A 15,031-nucleotide genomic window follows, 5' to 3' on the forward strand; every position below is an offset into this window, starting at 1 on the left:
GTGGTGGAGGTAACACCAGAATGAAAATTAGCATGTCAATAGCAGTGGAAGGTCAGTGGCATAAAGGGCTTGATAGTAGCTAGTGAAACCTCAAAGTATTTAAAAAACAGCAACCAACAACACAGAATCAAGGCCACATTTAGAGATTAGTGAGGTTAGAGTGAGTGCAGATTAATTTAGAGAACAGGAATGGGATCAAGGGAACAGAAGAACAGGAAAACATTGATTTAATGTGAGTAAAAGAATGGGGAAGGTAGAAGGATAAGCAGTTATAATCAAGAATAATGAAAAAAAGAATGATGGAATTGCAATCTTAGGATGTTGATTAAAATTCCAGTTCAGTCATTAATGTCTTATGTTTTATGACCTTGAAGAAGCCCTTCCTCTTCTTTGGACAACAGTTTCCACATTTGTAAAATTGGAGGATTAGACTTTGGTAAAACTTAGGATCCTTTTTAGTTCTAAAACTATGATCTATATCAGGGATTCTATTTTTTTCCTTTTTATTTTTTGTTCCAAATTCTCTCCCCCCTTTTGCTTTCTCCCTCCTCCCCTCCCCCACTTATGGAGAAGGGAAGAAATACAATACTAATAATACTTAAGAAATCATGCAAAACATATTCCTATATTAACCATATGAAGGGGTGGGGGGAAGCAAGAAATAAAAAAATGGTAAAACATACCTCAATCTGCACTCAGAGTTCATTGATTCTTTCTTAGAGTTGAAAAGCATCATGAGTTCTTTTATATAAAAAATTCTTACCCTGGCATCTGTGAATTTATTTGGGAGTTATTTTTCCTTTTTAGAATATTTTGATAATTGTATTTCAATAAATATGGTTTCCTTTTTAATACCATGTGTTTTATTTTATTCATTTAAAAACATTATTCAGGGAACCAAGATGGTGGGGAAAAGACAGGGACTTCCCTTAGCTTTCCCAAATTTTCTTCCAAATAACTTTAAACAATACCTCCAAACAAATTCTGGAGCAAAGAATCCACAAAAGGTCATGGTAAAACATTTTCTAACCTAATATAATTTAGAAGGATTGCAGGAAAACTCTGTTTCACTTGGGTAAAGGAGAAGTACAGGTCAGCACAACTGGTGTTTAGGCAAGCCTTCAAGTGGCACATAGGCCCAATAGAGGTCAACAACTGAGACTCCATGGTTCTAGCACAGCAGACCAACAACAAGCTTCTGGTCCCTTGCATAAGAAGTTTGAGACAGTGCTCCCTGTACCCTAGGAGCAGAATTCAACTTCAAAAGTTATGAAATAAGTTGGAAAGTGAGCAAAAAACTCTAAATAAACAAAAGAGCCCTGATTATGGAAAGCTACTATGGCAGTAAGGATGATTAAATTGCAAAGCTAGAAGAAGACAACAATGTCAAAATACCTACATGTGAAGTTTCAGAGAGAAATATGAATTAGTCTCAGATTCGAAAAGAACTGGAAAAGGTCAAAAAGGATTTAAAAATCAAATAAGAGAGATAAAAAAAATTGGGAAAAGAAATGAGAATTATGCAAAATAATCATAAAAAAAGAGCAGCTTAGCAAAGGAAACACAAAAATGTGAAAAGATATATAAAAATTTACTAAAGAAAACAACCCCTTAAAAAGTACAAATGGCAAAATTAACAAGGAAGTAAAAAAATACATGAAGAAAATAATTCCTTAAAAACTTAGAATTAGGCAAGTTGGAGCTAATGTCCACGAGACATCAAGAATTAATCAAGCAAAATCAAAAGAATGAAGAAATAGAAGAAAATGTAAAATACCTTATTAGGGGGAAAAATTGACCAGGAAAAATAGATCAGAAAGGATAATTAAAAAATTATTGCACAGCATGAAAGCCATGATCAAAAAAAGAACCTGGACAGCATCTTTCGAGAAATTATCAAGGAAAACTATTCTCATATCCTAGAAGCATTGGATAAAATAGTTATTCAAAGAATCCACTAATCATCTCCTGAAAGAGATTCCAAAATGGAAGCTCCCAGAAATATTATAGTGAAATTCCAAAACTCAGGTGAAGAAGAAAATATTTCAAGAAACCAAAAAGAATTGTGCAGCCACAGTCAAATTATATAAGATTTAGCAGAGTCTACATTAAAGGATTGAAGGGCTTGGAATATGATATTCTATAAGGCAAAAGTGCTTGGATTACAATCAAGAATCATTTACTCAACAAAACTGAGCATAATTTTTCAAAGGAAAAGATTAATGTTCAATGAATGAGAGGACTTTCAAGAATTTCTGATGAAAACACCAGAGCTAAACAGAAAATTTAATTTTCAAATACAAGACTCAAGAGAAGCATAAAAAAGGTAAAATGGAAAGGAAAAATATAAGAAATCAAAAAGGATTTTACCTTTAATGTAAATAATGTAAAAACTAATTATATCCCTCCATTTATATAAATTAATTCATTAAGAACTGAATCACTATTAGGGCAGTAGGAAGGAGTATTCATAGACAGAGAATGTGGGTACAAATTAGCTTTGATGGGATGATATAAAAAAAGTTAAGAGGTGAGAAAATGGATTGCATTGGGAGAAAGGGAAAGGAAGAAGGAGAAAGGGGCAAATTATCTCGCATGAAAAGACACAAAAAACCTATTATAGTGGGATTCAATCAAAGCAGTAGTTAGGAAAATTTAATATTACTAAATGCTTACATCAATAAAATAGAGAAAGAGCAAATCTGTAAATTGAGCATGAAACTAAAAAAAAAATTAGGAAAAGGACAAATTAAAAATCCCCACTAAAAAGCAAATTAGACTTCCTGAAAATCAAAGGAGAGAGTAATAAAACAGAAAGTAAAAAAAAAAAAAAATTGAACAAATGAATAAAAGTAAGAGCTGATTTTATGAGGGGAAAACAATAAAATAGAGAACTGACTGGTTAATTTGATTAAAAAAAAAAGAAGACGCTATACCAATCAGACTCCCAAAAAACTATTTTAATGACCTAGAAAAAATAACAACAAAGTTCATATGGAAAAACAAAAGGTCAAGAATTTCAAGGGAATTAATGAAAAAAAAATCAAATGATGGTGGCTTAGCTGTACCAGATCTAAAATTATATTATAGAGCAGCAGTTACCAAAACTATTTGGTATTGGCTAAGGAATAGATTAGTTGATCAGTGGAATAGATTGGGTTCAAGGGATAAAACAGTCAACAAATATAGCAACCTAGTCTTTGACAAACCCAAAGATCCCAGCTTTTGGGATAAGAACTTACTGTTTGATAAAAATTGCTGGGAAAATTGGAAACTAATATGGCAGAAACTAGGCATTGATCCATACTTAACGCCGTACACCAAGATAAGGTCAAAATGGGTTCATGACCTAGGCATAAAGAATGAAATTATTAATAAATTAGAGGAACATAGGATAGTTTACCTCTCAGACCTGTGGAAGGGGAAGGTCTTTATGACCAAAGCAGAACTAGAGATCATTACTGATCACAAAATAGAAAATTTCGATTATACCAAACTGAAAAGTTTTTGTACAAACAAAACTAATGCAGACAAGATTAGAAGGGAAGCAATAAACTGGGAAAATATTTTTACAGTCAAAGGTTCTGATAAAGGCCTCATTTCCAAAATATATAGAGAATTAACTCTAATTTATAAAAAATCAAGCCATTCTCCAATTGAAAAATGGTCAAAGGATATGAACAGACAATTCTCAGATGAAGAAATTGAAACTATTTCTAGTCATATGAAAAGATGCTCCAAGTCATTATTAATCAGAGAAATGCAAATTAAGACAACTCTAAGATACCACTACACACCTGTCAGATTGGCTAAGATGACAGGAAAAAATAATGATGATTGTTGGAGGGGATGCGGGAAAACTGGGACATTGATGCATTGTTGGTGGAGTTGTGAACGAATCCAACCATTTTGGAGAGTAGTTTGGAACTATGCTCAAAAAGTTATCAAACTGTGCATACCCTTTGATCCAGCAGTGTTACTACTGGGATTATATCCCAAAGAGATTATAAAGAAGGGAAAGGGACCTGTATGTGCACGAATGTTTGTGGCAGCCCTTTTTGTAGTGGCTAGAAACTGGAAACTGAATGGATGTCCATCAGTTGGAGAATGGCTGAATAAATTGTGGTATATGAAAATTATGGAATATTACTGTTCTGTAAGAAATGACCAACAGGATGATTTCAGAAAGGCCTGGAGAGACTTACACGAACTGATGCTGAGTGAAATGAGCAGGACCAGGAGATCATTATATACTTCAACAACAATACTAGATGATGACCAGTTCTGATGGATCAGGCCATCCTCAGCAACGAGATCAACCAAATCATTTCTAATGGAGCAGTAATGTACTGAACTAGCTATACCCAGAAAAAGAACTCTGGGAGATGACTAAAAACCATTACATTGAATTCCCAGTCCCTATATTTATGCACACCTGCATCTTTGATTTCCTTCACAAGCTAATTGTACAATAATTCAGAGTCTGATTCTTTTTGTACAGCAAAATAATGTTTTGGTCATGTATACTTATTGTGTATCTAAGTTATATTTTAATATATTTAACATCTACTGGTCATCCTGCCATTTAGGGGAGGGGGTGGGGGGGGGGTAAGAGGTGAAAAATTGGAACAAGAGGTTTGGCAATTGTTAATGCTGTAAAGTTACCCATGTATATATCCTGTAAATTAAAGGCTATTTAAATTAAAAAAAAAAAAAAAAAAAAAAAAAAGAACAATTAATTCCAATACTACATAAACTCTTTGAAAAAATTAATAGAGTCCTATAAAATTCCCTTTATAATATATTTAGACATGAAGGATGATACCATAAGTAAATTAGGAGAGCAAGGAATCATTTACTTGTCAGGTCTGTGAAGAAGGAAAGAATTGATGACCAGATAAGAGGATCATGGGATGTAAAAGAGATCATTTTGATTATGTGAAATAAAAAGCTGTTGCATAAACAAAACTTATGCAGTCAAAATTAGAAGAAAAACTAAAAGAAATAAGGTGGGAAAAATTTTCACCAAGTTATTTTTTTTTCTGATAAAGGCCTTATTTCTCTAATATATATGGAAATAAGTGAAATTTATAATAAGAGCCATTGGGGCAGCTAGGTGACATAGTGGATAGAGTATCAGCCCTGAAGTCAGGAGTACTGAGTTCAAATTTGACCTCGGACACTAAACACTTCCTAGCTATGTGACCCTGGGCATGTTACCTACCCCAATTGCCTCAGCAAAAAACAAACAAACAAACAAAAAAATAAAGAGTCATTGTATGTAAGGATGATTATCTGTGAAAGACTTAGCTATTCTGATCAAAATAATGATTCAAAGGGGCAGCTAGGTGGCACAGTGGATAGACCACCAGCCCTGAAGTCAGGAGGACCTGAGTTCAAATGTGGTCTCATACACTTAACATTTCCTAGCTGTGTGACCCTGGGCAAGTCACTTAACTCCAATTGCCTCAGCAAAAAAAATTAATAATAATGATGATGATTCAAGACAATTCTGAAAAATCTATAATGAAAAAATGCTATCCACCTTCAGAAAGAGAGAACTAATAAACAGTGCAGAATGAAGCATATTTATTTTATTTTTTTTATTTTTCTAGGGGGCTTTTTTTTTGGCAATGTTTTCTTTTGCAATATGGCTATTATGGAAATATGTTTTTATGACTTCACATGTATAATTGATATCAAATTGTCTTCTCAAAGTGGGGAGGAGTGGGAGAGAGCAAGAATTTACAATACACAGTCTTCAAAATGTACATTTTAAAATATTTAATAAAATATCTATTTTAAAATAATCCTTGATTTATACTAATCCTCTTACTTTGTAAATGAGGAAACAGGTCCACACTGTCAAAATAACCTCCCTTATGTGTAAAAGAACATAGGAGGAAGTGGTAAATATTTCCTTTGAGCTATGGTATGAGTCATATGCTCTAAGAAGTACTGTATAGAGCTCTTGATCTGCTTTTTAGCCCTTTTTGTCTAGGTTTTGGGTCATTGTTTCCCTCCACACTCAGGTTTCTTTGCCTCAATTTCCTCCTAATCATCCATATACATGCCCTACATAGAAAATATGAAACCCTTTGGTAAGAAATGACCAGCAGGAGGATTTCAGAAAGGCCTGGAGAGACTTACATGAACTGATGCTGAGTGAAATGAGCAAGACCAGAAGATCATTATATACTTCAACAACAATACTATATGATGATCAATTCTGATGGATGTGTATATCTTCAGTAATGAGATGAACCAAATCAGTTCCAATAGACCTGTAATGAACTGAACCAGCGACACCCAGCGAAAGAACTCTGGGAGATGACTATGAACCATTACATAGAATTCCCAATCCCTCTATTTTTGTCCACCTGCATTTTTGATTTCCTTCACAGGCTAATAGTACACTATTTCAAACTCTGATTCTTTTTGTACAGCAAAATAACTGTTAGGACATATATGCTTTAACATACTTAACCTGCCATCGGGAGGGAGGGAATGGGGGAAAGGAGGGGAAAAATTGGAACAAAAGGTTTGGCAATTGTCAATGCTGTAAAATTACCTAGGCATATAATTTGTAAATAAAAAGCTATAATAAAAAAATTAAAAAAAAAGAAAGTGTGAAACCTGGCATATTTATTAATTATTAAATTTTAAATTAATTTCTTATTTTAATTAAATTTTAATTTTAATTAATTAAAACAGATTGTCTTTGCCATAGAGTTTCTGCTTCTTTCTCTATAATACAGTTCTTTCTTCACATTTTAAAGATGCTTGGTTGGGGGAATCTTCTTTCAGTATATCCTCTCCCTCTCCCCTACTCAATACAGGAAGGAAGAGAGGGCAGAGAAGATCACTATCTACCCTAATCATGGGAGCAATCAACCATTCCCCTCAAGCACAGGTTAGAACTTCAGCAGGCTTTCTGTCTCTTTTCTTCCCTTCTAACCATCACCAGAACTGGAGTGAAAAATTCAGAAGAAAAGAGAAAGATGTCATATGATCATTTGATGTCAGTAGTTAGTATGTCGAAACTATGTCTAGCTATACTTTTTTAAGGGAGCTATACCATTATGAGTTCTGTAACACAAAGAGATCAAAGAAAAGGGAAAAGAATCTATCAGTACAAACATATTTATAGCAGTGGTAGAATTGGAAACACAGGATTGTGGTAAATGATTATGATGGAATACTTTTGTGTTATAAGAAATGACAAATAGGATAGAATCAGAAAAATCTTGGGATCAAAGCATAGGTTTTTGTTGGAATCTTTACAAAGTGTTAAGCCATTAGAGTTGATAGAGACAGTAATTATCTAATTTAGCATGGTTCAATATGATTGATTTGATCTTAGAAGGAGATATTTTGGGCCAGAACTTGAAACAAGGTACTAAGTACAACTGATGGAAACAATGCTTGTGTTCACACTTTTAGAGAGCTCATAGAAGCAAGAATTATTTAGGTACTCATTGGAGTTCACATGTTTGGGAGACTTCAGGGCTTAGAAAGAGATATCTGAATTCACACCTCCCATTGAAGCTCTTAGGGCCAGAGAGCATGCTGGGAGATATCCCACAATCCCACTCTCGGAGAAATAGCATAAATACAGCTCCAGTGAGCCACTTGAGAGAGTTACTTGGGAATATTCCCAGGGGTCGGAGAGGAGCACGTTGGGAGGAAGCCCACAAGCCCTATCTTTGAGGCAGGAGAGGTTCATTGTATCTTCTACCTTGGTACTGGCTGGAGTCGGAAGGACAAACCTTTGGTTTTGGAGACATTCTGGCGGAGCTCTTAGAACCAAGAAGAGAGATAGGCGTCTGAGCTAACTGGGCTATATTGAAGAACACAATAAAAGATCTGAACTTTTATCACCTGGCTGTGTTTTGGAAAAAGAACACCACAGTTTTTTCACCTTTTTGCTGTTTGCTTATTTTTTTCTTGTGATCTGATTTTTCTTTTGCAATATGACAAATATGAAAATATGTTTAGAAGAATTGCACATGTGTTATCTATATTGTATTGTTTGTATTTGGAAAAATAAAATACTATTTAAAAAAAGAAGAAAAAGAAAAAGCTGGGAAGACTTGTGTCAACTTGCACAGAGTGGACAATCAGAAAAGCAAGCAAGAAAAACAAACAAACAACAAAACCCCAAAACAAACAAACAAAAAAACCTAACCCCAACAACAACAGAAAAGGTGAAAATCTTATCTTTGATCCACATTGTTTCCATAGTTCTCTTGCTGGATGCAGATGACATTTTCCACCCAAAGTTTTTTGGAATTGTCTTGGATCACTGTATTGCTGAGAAAAGCTAAGTCTATCATAGTTGATCATCACACAATCTTGCTGTTGCTGTGTACAGTTTTGTCCTGGTTTTGCTTGCTTCATTTTGTTATGCCAAAGTTCCCTTTTAATGTTGTGACCCAGTTTCTCTAATAGTCCTATTTAGTTATTCTGCCTTAGGTTATAACCTTTCCCTCTTAATGTTTGAGATAAAGGTTTTATAGACATTCCTTCTTAATGTTTGGCAAGATAAAGGTTTATCCATTTTAGATGTCATTAGAATATCAGTAATCTCCCTCCTTTAGGTTATCCCCACTGTGTGTGTGTGTGTGTGTGTGTGTGTAGTTGAAGAACTTCCAGCAGCTGTGTAGTAAAGATAAGGTGAAGAACTTCCAGCAGCTGAACTTACAAGGATATTTAACTTCCTCTTCTGTATTTTTAGTTTCTCTAGGTCTCTGTGACCTGCATGAGTATGTTGAGTGGTAGCCAATATGTACTTAGATTTTAGATATATGTATTTAACCTCAAATGATGACACTCATCAATGTTCAAGTTACCAACATCTGGACAATTAGTTGCTTGATGTATGGTTCTTCCCGGAACTAGGGAATCTGCTGTTTTTGTCCTGAATAACATCCAATTAAGGGATGGGGGGGAGGGGAGAACCTATTTCTTAATATTCTCCAACTCATGAAGTAATCCTTTGTATCTAAAACCTATAAAAACTGTATACCTTATCCCCTTCTTTAGCCTTCTCCTGTGAGCTCTCTCTCTTTCCCTCCTCGGTGGAATTGCTCATTCTCATGAGAATTAATTAAATAAACAACTTTTCTGCTTTTTACTTTGAGAGGTCTCTGAGTAGTTATTTTTGGATAGGATTTTCTATCCCTCACAGCACCTAGGTACCTCCCTTATGTCATTGTTCTTGTTATTCTATAAAAAGCTTGCTGTCCTGAGATTCGGGGCTAGACTCTTTGAAATAAATGATAGTCTCGTCTAGCCCTGGGATCAACATGGATCCATTGGTCCCAGTATTTCTCTCCATTTAATAAACTATTGAATTGGTCTCTAATCTCTGTCTTGCTCAGTTTCTTCATCATTACAACTAAACATCAGTTCATGTAATTCCAGGCTTTTTTGAAATCATCCTGCTCATCATGTTGAGATCTAGATTTGGGATACCTAAATGAAATTAGGGTTTAGTTGAAGTCTAATAGCAGGTTTGGGCTACAGGAAGTCAAGCAAAGTTCCCCTGCAACCCCCTTGGATTTGGATTTGGAACAAGGATACAGTAGTAAATGAGGTCTAGTACCGGCTCAAGTCCCCAATAAAGGCATTTATTGGCCCTAGAGCTAGATTGATAAAAGAGGTTTATTATTGGGTTTGAAAGTAAGGAGATAGGTGAAGGTAGAGATAAGGAGGGCACTGGATAGAGGGTCCAGTGGAGGGTCCTCACATGGTTAGCATGTTTGGAATCTCTGCCAAGAGGGGGTCCCAACATCTCCCTTTTATAATGGGAACCCCAAATATATAATTTTATAATTTGTATAAAATATATAATTTTATAATTTGTATAAAATATATACTTTTATAATTTGTATAAAATATATACTTTTATAATTTGTATAAAATATATAATTTTATAATTTGTAGCCCCAAAATTGGCTCAGATCCAGGTGGGGCTGGGACAGGTCCGGATCTTCTATTGGAATTCAAAAGGACCAGCATTTGTGAGTTAAAGGGTTAACTAGTGGGGTTTGGGAATCAAAGATAGGACTCTTTCCCACATCAATCATTTCTTATATAAGAATATTATTTGTTGCCTTCATATACCATAACTTATTCAGCCCCAATCGATAGACATGCCCTTGTATTTTAATTCTTTGACACCACAAAAAGAGCTGCTACAAATAGTTTTACTCATATTGATGAGGTATGGATCTTGGCAGGAATATGGGTTGGTCTCCTAGTTCTCAAGAACACCAAGTTAGGGCGGGTTCACAGAGAGAAATGCTACACAAAAGGCACTTTAATAAAGAGAGAGACACTAAGATGTTCTCTTAGTGGGTAATGCCAAAGAATTGCAAAGAGACATTTTCTCAGGGTTTACTTTTATACAGAAACAAAACAATTTGGGTTTTGCATCCGAAAGGAACATACTTGAGATAGGGTGTAGGAAAATAGTCTTTCCCAGGGAATGTAGGTTTTGCATCCAAAAGGTGCATAATGTGTGGGAAGAGAGTCTTTCCCAGGGAATGTAGATGCTCTTCTGGCCAAGGCTGTATTGTCCTCATCAATATGAGTCTTTTTTCCTCTTTTTTCTTTAAAGGGGATATAGAACCAGTAATGTCATTGCTGGATAAAAGGGTATGCATAGTTTATATCCCGTTGAGCATAGTTCCAAATTGGCCATTCCAAAGAATGGTTGGATCAGTTCAAAATACCAACAATGCATTAATGTCCCAGTTTTCACACATGCCCTTTATTATTTACCATTTTTCTTTCCTGTCATTTTGGCCAATTTGATAGGTATGAGGTGGTACTTCAGAGTTGTTTTAATTTGCATTTCTCTAATCAATAGTGATTTAGAGCTTTTTTTATATGACTATAGATGGTTTTAATTTCTTTATCTGAAAATTGTCTTCATATCCCTTGATTATTCAATTAGGCAATAATATATTATTTTAAAATATATTACATGTAAAACTTTTTTTTGGTTATACATGTACATTCATTTTTTTTACATATTTCCATGTGTGAATCATGTTGGGAGAGAAAAATCAGAACAAAAAGGGAAAACCACAGGAACAAAAAGCAGAAAAAAAAAAATGAACATAGCATATATTGATCTACATTCAATCTTCATAGCTCTCTCTTTGTATGTAGATGGCATTTTCCATTCAAAGCTTATTGGGATATCTATCATAGTTGCTCATAGCACAATTTTGCTATTGCTGTGTACAATGTTTTCCTAGTTCTGGTTGTTTCAGTCAGCATCAGTTTATGTAAATCTTTCCAAGCCTTTCTAAGAAATCAGCCTTTTCATCATTTATTTTTATAGAACAATAACATTCCATTACCTTCATATCCCATAACTTGTTCAGTCATTCCCTAATTAGTGGGCATTTACTCATTTTCCAATTCTTTGCCACCAGAAAAACTACAAACATTTTTGCACATGTGGACCCTTTTCCTTTTTGGCGGTCCATTGATTTCTTTGGGCTATAAATCCAGCAGTAATGATGATGTGTATGAATGACATCCCTTCTGTTCGGAGACACAGGTTCATTAAGTGAAAGATTTCACTAACCCCAAAGTCTGTGGCAAAAAGGGAGATTTTATTTTTCATTAAGAGGCTTTTCCTTAGCAGGCATATTTCTTAATGAAGAAATTTGCAAAGAATGAGCTGGCAAAAACCTATTTTCTAAGCAAATCTGGAGGCAGTTTGAACTGATTATCAGGATCTCCCAATTGAATGAAAATCACTTTGAAGGTTTTAGAGTTTCCTAAGTGAGGATGCAACTCCCCAAAAGATCAATGGAGGTGGATTTCCCTTTGAATGATACTACTTATCTCTGTCTGGAGGATGTTACCTTCTTTCCAGACTCTCTGGAGGGCCTGGTGAATGGAGAATTTTAGAAGAATGGCTTAGGGATGTGTAGCATATGATTTGAAGTTTGCTCCTCCAGACATGTGGCAGACTTATTTGTAAAAACTTGAGAACCGTTTTTATAATAGCTTTATAATTTTTCAAAATACATGCAAAGATAGTTTTCAACATTTATCCTGATGAGGCCTAGATTTACCTCATGGAGGGAGGTCAGGGAACCTAATGATGAGGTCTAGATTTAGGGTGGTCAGGGAACCTAATGATGAGGTCTAGTGTCAGATTTGGGGTTCAAGGAACCAAATGGAGAGGTCTGGCGCCCCTACATCCCCTTGAGATTTGGCACATGGGTAGGGAGTTTGGGAAACTTCGCTTCTGGTGGTGCAGAGATTCTTTGTAAAGGAATTTCCGAACCCAAAACCCTAGATTGGCAAAAGAGGTTTAATATAGGCATTGGGAAGTCAGCCTTTGCTACACATGAATAGAAAGGCTGAATTCCTTAGTGGCAAAGTCCTGGCAGGGAAGTATAAAGTTTCTAGCAGAGAAATCCCGACAGAGATATAAAGTCTCGTTAGGGAAATAGGTGAGGATAAAAAGAGGGTAGCACTGGAAGAGAATATCATCCCAGCAGGCAGAGGCTTGCTATGCCAGGAAGAAAGAGGGTTTCCTTGGCATTTTAGCTCCTCTGCAAAGAGAGGGTTTAAGATTGGCTTTTTAATAATAGAAGCTTTGGGTACAAATGAGGCCGGCTCCATGGGGGCTGTATTTTCAGCTTGAGCTGGAATTGAATAGAAGATCTTCAGTTGAATAGCTCAGGACTCAACCAGCCCCATCTAGATTACAGGATGAAGCTGTTTATCTTGTTTCTCTTGGGCTGAGACCCAGGAGAATCTCTGGTTCAAAGAGCTTCAAGTGCTTTACCTCATGGCTCATTCCCAAAGTCAGAGAGAGAGAGAAAGAGAAAGAGTTTTAGGGTTCCCCTTGTGTGGTTCAGACAGCATTTAATAAAAAAAAGCTGGAGAAATATCTAGAAGCAAAGCAAAGTTTATTATATGATTCTGGAGAATAGGGCACTGCACCCATCGAGCAGACAATCGAAGGGAAGAAGCGCTGTAGGGGCAGGGTCAACACTTTTTATCCCTAACGCAAATACCCCCTCCCACCACTGACCCTCATCCTTATTGGCTGAGGATCTTACATTCTAAACTCGGGAACTACCCAAGAAATTGAACTTGACCAATAAGTACATAGTTGACCATATTTGACCTAAACAGAAAGACACTGATACAGAGGAGGATAACAAGGGGACTTAAGTATGCCTAGGGGATAGCAGGGAGGGAACTTAAGTATGCCCTTGACTTGATGCTTAAAGTCCTTCAGGCTTACTCCAACTCTTAAATAGATGAAGCCTTCTCAATTTTCACAACTGTCTTGAAAGATCTCACCTCATCTCGTTCACCCTTGTCAATCCTTACAAAACCTTGTGTTCCAGAGGTTTCTCTCTCCCTCCCTCCCCTTACCTTCCTCCTCTAGACAGTAAGTAATCCAATACAGGTTAAACACGTGTAATTCTTTGAGAAGCATTTTGTGGATGTTGAAAAAAGAAGGCAAGAATATGTTGGATTAGTTGAGACTGCATTTTTGTTCTGAGGGGGAAAATTATCTTGGTGATTTGTGTGAATACTAAATAGCAGCAGTGCTAGGTGCAATAAACTTTTTTTTTTTTAAGTCTTCAAATTTTTTTTTTCTTTTTCTTTTTTTTTATTTAATAGCCTTTTATTTACAGGTTATATGCATGGGTAACTTTACAGCATTAACAATTGCCAAACCTCTTGTTTCAGTTTTTCACCTCTTACCTCTCACCCCCTCCCTCAGATGGCAGGATGACCAGTAGATGTTAAATATATTAAAATATAAATTAGATACACAATAAGTATACATGACCAAACTGTTATTTTGCTGTACAAAAAGAATCAGACTCTGAAATATTGTACAATTAGCTTGTGAATAAAATCAAAAATGCAGGTGGGCATAAATATAGGGATTGGGAATTCAATGTAATGGTTTTTAGTCATCACCCAGAGTTCTTTCTCTGGGCGTAGCTGGTTCAGTTCATTACTGCTCCATTGGAAATGATTTGGTTGATCTCGTTGCTGAGGATGGCCAGGTCCATCAGAACTGGTCATCATATAGGTGCAATAAACTCTTAAGAAAAGAATGAGATCAGGTTGGACCAAGCATACAATGTTTTGACACACCATAAAATAATAAGAATGAAGTTGAGCAGTAGAGATCTTCTATAGAAACTAGTGGGTTTTGAAAAATTGATGGGCTCAGTTTATATAATAGAAAGAGTGAGCAAAGTTGATGAGGAATGGATTGTGGCAGGAATATGGGTTGGTCTCCTAGTTCTCCAAAACACCAAGTTAGGGCGGGTTCGCAGTGAGAAACGCTACACAAAAGGCTGTGATAAGAAAAGGCACTTTATTAAAGAGAGAGACATCAAGATATTCTCTTAGTGGGCAATGTCAAAGAATTGCAAAGAGACATTTTCTCAGGACTTACTTATATACAGAAACAAAACAATTTGGGTTTTGCATCCGAAAAGAACATATTTGAGATAGGGTGTGGGAAAAGAGTCTTTCCCAGGGAATGTAGATTTTGCATGCAAAAGGTGCATAATGTGTGGGAAGAGAGTCTTTCCCTGGGAATGCAGATGCTCTTCTGGACGAGACTGTATTGTCCTCATCAGATCTGTGAATTACTGTAGTTCTCTGTTCTGAAGCCTCACTCCAACCTTGGAATTCAGACACTGGAAGAATCCTCCACTCTTGTGGCATCTCCCTTTGATTGGATGGCTCTTCTTAGAACTTCCATCTAAGGAGGTGTTACAAGTCAGCCTTTTTCCTCAGGATATTCTCAGGACTTTTGCTAGCCTCCTTCAAACTGTTCCACTTGAAAAAATAAAGTCCATGGTTTCCTGTTGTATTGGATATTGTGGTAAATATGAATCAGTTTAGGAAGAGAGAAATAAAAACAATAGCTAGAAACCTAGCATTTGAAGGGTAGGACTGATGATAAAATGAAATATTGGGCACAAAGTGCTCAAATGGTGAAACTTAGATCTGA

This window comes from Sarcophilus harrisii, chromosome 4 (assembly GCF_902635505.1).
Source record: "Sarcophilus harrisii chromosome 4, mSarHar1.11, whole genome shotgun sequence".
NCBI lineage: Eukaryota > Metazoa > Chordata > Mammalia > Dasyuromorphia > Dasyuridae > Sarcophilus > Sarcophilus harrisii.